The sequence below is a fragment of the Myotis myotis genome, unplaced genomic scaffold, assembly GCF_014108235.1.
Source record: "Myotis myotis isolate mMyoMyo1 unplaced genomic scaffold, mMyoMyo1.p scaffold_m19_p_3, whole genome shotgun sequence".
Lineage (NCBI taxonomy): Eukaryota > Metazoa > Chordata > Mammalia > Chiroptera > Vespertilionidae > Myotis > Myotis myotis.
In genome coordinates, this window is record NW_023416335.1 from 97,078,390 (window position 1) to 97,087,629 (window position 9,240).

General features: G+C 38.8%; 1 pseudogene; it reads right to left on the minus strand.

The window, feature by feature from the left end:
- On the minus strand, positions 1–671 carry LOC118649613 (annotated as a pseudogene).
- Between the last annotated feature and the right edge of the window lie 8,569 nt (positions 672–9,240).

Below are 9,240 nucleotides of genomic sequence, written 5' to 3' on the forward strand. Positions count from 1 at the left end.
ATTAAGAGCTTTAGCTATAATGGAGTTGATAATCTTAATCACCAATTCCATAACTTTGCAAATTTCTTCTGGAAATGTCTGCACACAAAGCGCTTCTTGATGAATGATGCAAGGCTAAGTAAGTATCTCGTGATTAATTGATTAATTTTTTCTTTCAAAATAGCAACAAACCCGTTTCTTACACCGGTCATACTTTTCTACCTGTCTGTTGAAATTGAGACAGTTTTATTGAGCGGAATATGATGTTTTTCAATGCACTCAGTTACAGCATTTGCTATATCCTCTCCACATGTTTGACCTTTGAGTGGCAATAATCCTAAAAGCTCTTCTTTAGGACCTGTAGATGAAATAAATCGTACAAAAAGTGAAACTTGTGCTGTATCATTTATGTCACAAGACTCGTCAACTGCTACTGATAAAGCTGAAACAAATTTAAGATCTTCAACTTGCTGGTTGGTTATATTCGAAGACATTTTGACTGTTCTATCTTTCACTGTTTTAGCAGACAATGGTAACCCTTTAATTTTTTTTAGAATATCTGATTTGTTCTTAAAATCCCAAAATAGCTCTTCGGATGCATTTATAAAACAACTTTTTCTGTATTCACCGTCTGTATATGGTTTTCCTCTCTTAGCAATCTCTTGACTAACCACAAAACTTGCAATATTAACATTGTTGGAAGATTGCATCAGTAATTAAATACAGAACTTGATTTTTCTTGACTCTTCTGAAGTTCCTCAACTGCTTTTGCATGACTGACAAGATATTTAGTACTAAATGACACGCGTTTAGTTGTAAAGTGTCTCTCCAAATTTGATTTCTTGTTATGCACCATTTTTTCCTGACAAATAAGACAGGTCGGAAGGCCATTTAAGTTTGGAATAAACGTGAAAGTCTCGGTCCATTCAACTTTAAATTCATGGTTTTCGTCTTCTGTTTTTCTTTGCTTCTTCTTTGTAGCCATGTCAAACAGGGCACCTAAAAAATGTTTCATTTTATAATAATAAAGCTACCAACACAAAATAATTATAATTCTTAAATTGATGACAAAAATACCTGTAAGATTTGCAGCTGGTTGGAAAAATACAGGTAACTTTATGCTTCGAGTAGGTATTTTTGTCACCGCGCACGATTTGTGGACGCGACTAGCACTAACCACTGCACAATAAGACTGCTGACTGACTGGCTCACTCAACTCGTGCATGAATCACGCGTGGCTCCCCCGCACTGTGTATCCCGCGGCCCGCCTGCACTGCATCTCCTGTCGCTAGACTGACCGACACCCCCCACTTCTTCTAAGTCAGGGGTGGGCAAACTTTTTGACTCGAGGGCCACAATGGGTTCTTAAACTGGACCGGAAGGCCGGAACAAAAGCATGGATGGAGTGTTTGTGTGAACTAATATAAATTCAAAGTAAACATCATTACATAAAAGGGTACGGTCTTTTTATTTTTTTATTTTTATTCATTTCAAACGGGCCGGACCTGGCCTGAGGGCCGTAGTTTGCCCACGGCTGTTCTAAGGCCACTTCTTCAAAATAGACTCGCCCAGGCCGAAAACCGACTTCTGCGCATGGGCCACAAAGTTTCAATCGCACTGTACATGCGTGCCCGAACGTGGTATTTTGTGGAAGAGCCACACTCAAGGGGCCAAAGAGCCACATGTGGCTCATGAGCCATGGTTTGCCGACCACTGACCTAGACCATAGGAGTTTTCATTTACAATTACTCACCCTATGCGTTGGTGCAGGGAGGGAGGTTCGGACTAGAGGTGCCTGAGGAGAAGCTGGGGAGGGAAGCAGAGAAGAGAGGCTTGGAAAAGCAGTAGCCAGGAGTCCTGCATTGGGTCATTTATATGTGGCCAAAGGAAAATGGCCATTTTTCCTGAGAAGAGCTAGCTGCTTTCAACAGCCAGAGGGCAGACAAAGAAAAAAAAAAAACCTGCCTTAGGTGATACAGCCTGCATTTTCAGCTTTACAGAGTAAGCAAAGGGAGAGGCCAAACTTAGGGGTCTGAACAGTCTCTAGGAGCCCTCAGCGACTGGATTGGAGGAGAGACCATCTGTCCCACTATTCTGGGAAGCAGACTGATAAAAACTCCAGGGTCCCAGCTGACCCCAATTGTATCCATACAAGAATCTCAGTTCAGGTAAGGGCAGAGTATATTTTGGGTCACCAGCAGAAGAGTAGCTCTGGGACAGGAAAAGACACCATCATATTCCCTGAAAGTGAAACAGCACTTCCCCTACCTAAAGCCCTGCCAGAAACAGACTTTTGAGTGATTAAGATTGACAGCTGGCCAACAGGCAAAGGCAGGCAGAAGTAAAGCCCAGGAAACCCAGGAACTTTGCTGAACCAGCCCTGGGCCCCATGCAACTAACAAACCTCCTTTAGAAGGCAGATCGATCCCCTCCTGCTTGCAGCCCAGGTCTGTGGAGACAGACACAGCAGTGGATCAGTGGGTCACCTGGAGCTTCAAGCAGGACAAAAGGCAGTGCTAGACACTGGTTAGCACCTAAGTGCTTAACAGGAAGCTCAGAGTTAGCAGACAGAAGAGTGGGGTCCTAAGTGAGCTCCCAAGGGGTCTTAAACTCATCTGAAACAAATGCCACTTCACTTTTTTTCTCTCTCATCTTTTTTGCTCCCACTTTTCTTCTCTTTTATCCTTTTTAGATTTTATCTTTCCTTTCTTTCTTTCCCATTTTAAATGTTTATTCTTTGTCTGTCTGCTTTATTGATTAGTTATTATTCTACTCTCTATTATTTCATTCATATATCTAATTATCCTCTTCCCTTCTCCTACTAATTTTCTTTTTCTCTTTTCTTTTTTTCACTACCCATTTCTTCACTCTCTCTTTTCTTTTTGTCCTGACTTCTTATCCTTTTTCTCTACTTTAATTTAGGTCTATCTGCTTTCTCTTCTATTTTTCTTTTCAAATTTTTTTCTTGTCTTTTAATCTTTTCTCCCTTCTTTATTCTAAACTGTTTTCTTTCACCTATTCCGCTAATTCTTTATTATTATTTTCTTTATTTAAGCTCTGCATCTACATATTCTGCACCCCACTTTTTTAATGTTTTTAGTTAGTGCTTTTTAAAATTTGTTTATTTGCATTGTCTCCCTATATTTTGTCTTTCTTCTTTCTTCCTTTCTTCCTTTCTTTCTATCATTCTTCCTCTTTTTTTTTTTCTAATTCTTGCTTCTCTGGTGGTGGGTTTTGTTGGTGCTATAGAGTATTGTGTACATTCTTGTTTTGTTTGTCTTGTGTCATGTTTTGTCTTGTATTTTGTCCTGTTCAGCACCTACACACCAGCTTACATGACAAGGTCAGGGGTTACCCACATAGTCAGACAACCTGGAAGGAGACTCAATTCACAAATGGGACAAAAACATTCAAGACCCAATTACAACAGGAGAACCCAAATAACTCAAGTAGGGGACTTTCTTAGAACACCCAGCTCAGGAGATTTGAAAGACTACACCACTGGGTCCCACAAAACACCTACTACATAAGAAAACTCCCCCAAAAATCTGGGTGGCATAGCAGTTTTAGCTAATGGGTAGAAACAAATACAAAGGGATAGTAAAAATGTGGACACAAAGAACAATCCCCAAAGGAAAGAAAAGGAGAAATCACCAAAAAGAAACTAAATAAAATGAAGGCAAATAATTTGTCAGATAAAGTATTTAAAGTAATGATATAAGGATGCTAAAACATCTGACTGGAATTGCAAGCAACTGAAAGAGAATTATAAGCAGCGGAATGAGAAATACACCAACATGGATAAGAATAAAGAGGAAATGAAGAATGACATAGCTGTGATAAAGAACACCCTGGAACATTTCAACAGTAGACTATAAGAAGCTGAGGACAGAATTAATGAGTTAAAAGACAGGTAGAATAAAAACACACAATCAGGGTATCAATTAGAAAAAAATGAAAAGCAGGAGGAGAGTTTAAGGGAGATTTGGGACAATATGAAATGAAACAACAGCCACATTATAGAAGTGCCAGAAGGAGAAGAAGCTTAGAAAGGAATAGAAAACCTGTTTGAAGAAATAATGACAGAAAACTACTCTGACTTGGGGAAGAAAAAAGTCACACATGTCCAAAAAGCACACAGAGTCCAAAACCAGATGAACCCCAAAAGACCCACACCAAGACACGTTATAATTAAAATGGCAAACAATAAAGACACAGAAAAAAATCTTAAAGACTGCAAGAGAGAAAGTTACCTATAAGGGATCTCCCATTAGACCAGTAGCTTATTTCTGAATAGAAACACATCAGACAAGAAGGGAGTGGCATGAATTATACAAAGTAAAAGCAAGGGACTGAATCCAAGAGTACTCTATTTAGCAAGTCTATCATTCAAAATTGAAGGTAAAATCAGGAGCTTCATGACATGAAAAAGATAAAGGAGTTTATTACTACCAAACCAGTGATGCAAGCAATGCTAGAGGGAATGTTGTAAAAAGAATAAATAGAAAAAGAGGAGGGAACACAAGCATAAAGAATAAAAATGGCAACAAACAAGTACCTATCAATAATAACCTTAAATTCAAATGGATTAAATGTTCTAATCAAAAGGCATAGGGTAGCTGAATAGATAAGAAAACATGACCCATAAATGTACTGTCTACAAGAGACCCACCTCAGAACAAAGGACTCACACAGACTGAAAGTGAAGGGATGAAACAATTATTTTTTAGGCAATTGGAAATGAAAAAAAAGTTGGGGTAGCAATACTTCTATCTGACAAAATAAAGTTCTAAGTCAAGGCAATACCAAGCAATAATGAAGGCCACTTCATAATACTGAAAGGATTGATATAATTCTGGAAAACATATATGCATCCAATTCAGGAGCATCCAAATATATGAAAAAACAAAACAAAAAAACCCCAAACAACTCTGGAAAATATCAAGGGAGAGATAGACAATAATATAATTATAGTATTGGGGAACTTGATACCCCACTGACATCACTGGATAAATCTTCTAGACAAAAAAACAACAAGGAAACAGCAATCCTTAACCACACTCTAGAACAGATCAAACGATTTGACATCTCCAGAACATTTCACCCTAAAGCTACAGAATATACATTCTTCTCAAGTACTCATGGGGCATTTTCAAAGATAGACCACATTTTAGGACACAGGTTAAGTCTCTACAAATTCAAGAAAATCAAAATCATATCAAGCATCTTCTCAGATCCTAATGGCATTAAATTAGAAATAAACTACAATAAAAACACTCAAAAACAATCAAACACATGGAGGCTAAATAGCATGCTATTAAACAATGAATGGGTTAACAAAGAGATTAAAGAAGAAATATAAAACATCCTGGAAACAAATGAAAATTCACATCAACTGGTAGTTGGACATCCCCCAAGGGGTCCAGGTTAGAGAGGGTGCAGGTTAGGCTGAGGGAACCCCCACCCCATGCACGAATTTAGTGCACCAGGCCACTAGTAATAATAATAATAATAATAATAATAATAATAATAATAATAATAAAAAACAGCAAACCAAAGTCCTATTCTGAATGGCTTAACTGGGGAGTTTTCCCAAATATGCAAGGAAGAAATAACACTTATTCTCCTCAAAATATTTAAAAAAATTTAACAGGAAGGAACACTCCCAAGTTCTTCCTAAGAGGCCAGCTTTACCCTAATCCCAAAACCAGGTAAAGACATGACAAAGAAAGAGAATTACAGGCCAAATCCTGTAATGGATGAACATAGATGCTAAAATTTTCAAAAAAAATTTAGCAAATTGGACCCGGCAATATATTTAAAAATTCATACATCATAACCACGTGGGATTTATTCCATGGATGCAAGGCTGATACAATATCAGAAAATCAATAAGTGTGATACAGCACATAAACAGATTGCAAGACAAAAATCATATGGTCATATCAATTGATGCAGAAAATGCTTTTGACAAAATCCAACACTTATTTTTTTGATAAAAACTCTCAGCAAAGTGGGAATAGAGGGAGCATATCTCAACATGATAAAGGCCGTATATGACAAACATACACAAACATCATACTCAGTGGGCAAACACTAAAACCATTTCCCCTAAGAACAGGAACAAAACAGGCATGTCCCTGTTCACCATTCTTATTCAACACTAGGAGCCCAGTGCACGAATTCTTGCACTTTGAAAGGAACTGTGGGCTTTGAGGCTGCAGTAGGTACAGGGGTGGGTCTCAGCACATCCTCTGCACCCCCACCCAGACCCTCTTGCCGAGGCCCCTGTTTCCTGTATGCTGGCATCTCTGCTCCTGCTGCCGCCACTCCCACACACTGACAGCACCGGCCCCGCTTGTACCCACTGATAGTGCAGAGCAATTGGGTTCGGTGCCAGCAGTGAGTGCGAGTGGCAGCTGCTGCCCCAATGGCCCCTCAGGAGCAGGGGGAGGTGGAGAAGCCCTCAGGGACAATCAGGCCAGCAGCCACTATTCACACCATTGATGGCACCAAGTGATTGGGACCAGTGCCTGGCACTGGCAGAGGATGCGAGTAGAGGCTCCGGTGCCAGCTGCCAGCGGGGCTGGCACTGGCAGTGGGTGCAAGCACCGGGCAAGACCACAGCACACAGGAGCAAAGAATTTTCAGTAACCACCAGAGGCTCACCCTAATGACAGTGACTGGTGTCCTGCCTTGGTCTGGTGCCCCTGCTCACCTGTTCCACCGTCCTGCCATGACCAGCGCCCACTATGTTCCGCACATGGCCCCTGGTGGTCAGCTCACGTCATAGCGGCTGGTTGTTTGGTGTTCGGTTGTTTCAGTTGTTCTGCCATTTGGTCTATTTGCATGTTAGCCTTTTATTATATAGGATAGTCCTGGAAGTCCTAGCCACAGTGATCTCACAAGAGGAAGAAACAAAAGGCATCCAAATTGGAACAGAGGAAGTAAAACTCTCATTATTCCCAGATGACATGATATTGTACATAGAAAACCCTAAAGACTCCACCAAAACACTACTAGATTTAATAAATGAAATTGGCAATGTAGCACTAAACAAAATCAACAACCAAAAATCAATGGCTTTTTTTATACACCAGTAATGAATTCTCAGAAAGATAAACTAAACAAACAAAAAAATTAAGATATTTAGGGATAAACTTAACCAAGAGTGTAAAAGACCTGTACTTGGAAAATTACAGGATGTTGAAAAAAGTGGTAGAGGAAGATGTAAACAAGTGGAAGAATATACTGTCTTCGTGGATTGGTAGTATCAACATTATTAAAATATCCATACTCCCAAAGAAATCTATAGATTCAATGCAATCAGTATTAAAATAGCAATGGCATATTTTATAGATCTAGAACAAATACTCCAAAAATGTATATGGAACCAAAAAGATCCCAAAGATCCACAGCAATTTTGAGAAAAAATAAAAAAAAACAATGTTGCAAGCATCACAATACCAGGTATCAAGTTATGCTACAAAGCCACTGTAATAAAAACAGCCTGGTACTGGCACAAGAATAAGCATATAGACCAATGGAACAGAATAGAGAACCCAGAAATTGACCCAAGCCATTATGCTCAATTAATATTAGACAAAGGAGGCAAGAACATACAATAGAGTCAAGACAGTCTCTTCAATAAATGGTACTGGGAAAATTGAACAGATACATGCAAAAAATAAAAAATAAAACTATACCACCAACTTACACCATACACAAGAATAAACTCCAAATATATAAGACACTTAAATGTAAGACATGAAACTATAAAAATCTTAGAGGAAATCATAGGCAGCAAAATCTCAGAAATCTCTCATAGCAATATGTTTGTGGATACATCTTCTAAGACAATGGAAACTAAGGTGAAAATAATCAAATGGGACTACATCAAAATAAAAAGCTTCTTCAGAGCAACAGAAACCATCAACAAAATTACAAAAGAGTGCACTGTATGGGGGAACATATTTGCCAATGACACATCTGATAAAGGGTTAATATCCAAAATATATAAGGAATTCATACAACTTAACAAAACGAAGACAAACAGTCTAATAAAAAACAATAGGCAAAGAACTTAAAAAGACACTTTTCCTAAGCAGACATACAGGAACACAAGATGCATATGAAAAAATGATCATTAGAGAGATACAAATTAAAAGTCAATGAGGTATCACTTCATACCTGTCAGAATGGCTACCATCAGCAAATCAACAAATGACAAGTGCTAGCGAGGATGTGGAGAAAAGGGAACACTAGTACACTGTGGATGTGAATGCAGACTGGTGCAGCCATTATGGAAAACAGTATGGAATTATCTGAAAAAATTACATATGGAGCTGCTATTTCACCCAGTGGTCCCACTTCTAGGAATATTTCCTAAGAAACCAAAAACGCCAGTCAGAAAGAATGTATGCACCCCTACATTCATAGCAGAGCAATGTATAATAGCTACTAGTAAGATCTGGAAATAGCCCAAGTGCCCATCAGTAGGTACATGGATATAAAAGCTGTGGTACATTTACACCATTGAATACTATGCAGCAGTAAAAAAGAAGGTCTCTTACCTTTTGAGACAGTATGGAAGGACCTGGAGAATATTATACTAAGTGAAATAAGGGAGTCAGAAAAAGACAAGTATCGCATGATCCCACTCATGAGAACTCTAATGAACAAAATATACTCATGACCAAGTGGATCCAGAGACATGGAAACTTGGCACGGACTAAGGAATTGCAGAGGGAAGATGTGGGAGGGTGGGAGGGGGAGTTGGTGGGAAGTGATCAATCAAAGAACTTGCATGCATATATGATGCAGGCAATATGGTGGTGAAGGCTCAGGCTGGGGGACATGGGCAGGCTAGATGTCAATGGGGGGAAAAGGGGACATATGTAATATTTTCAACAGTAATGAGTTAATTTAAAAAATATTAAAAATGAAACTACCATTTGATCCAGTGATCCCACTTCTACCAATATATCCTAAAAAACAGGAAACACTAATCAGAAAGAATGTATGCACCCCTATGGTCATAGCAGCTCAATTTACAATAAGTAAAATTTGGAAATAAGCTAAGTGCTTAACAGCAGATGAGTGGATAAAAACAAATGAACAAACAAACAAAAAACTGGTACATTTACACAATGGAATACTATGCAGCTGCAAAAAAGAAAGAACTCTTACCATTTGAGACAGTATGGATGGATCTGCAGAGCATTATGCTAAGGGAAATTAGGCAGTCAGAGAAACATAATT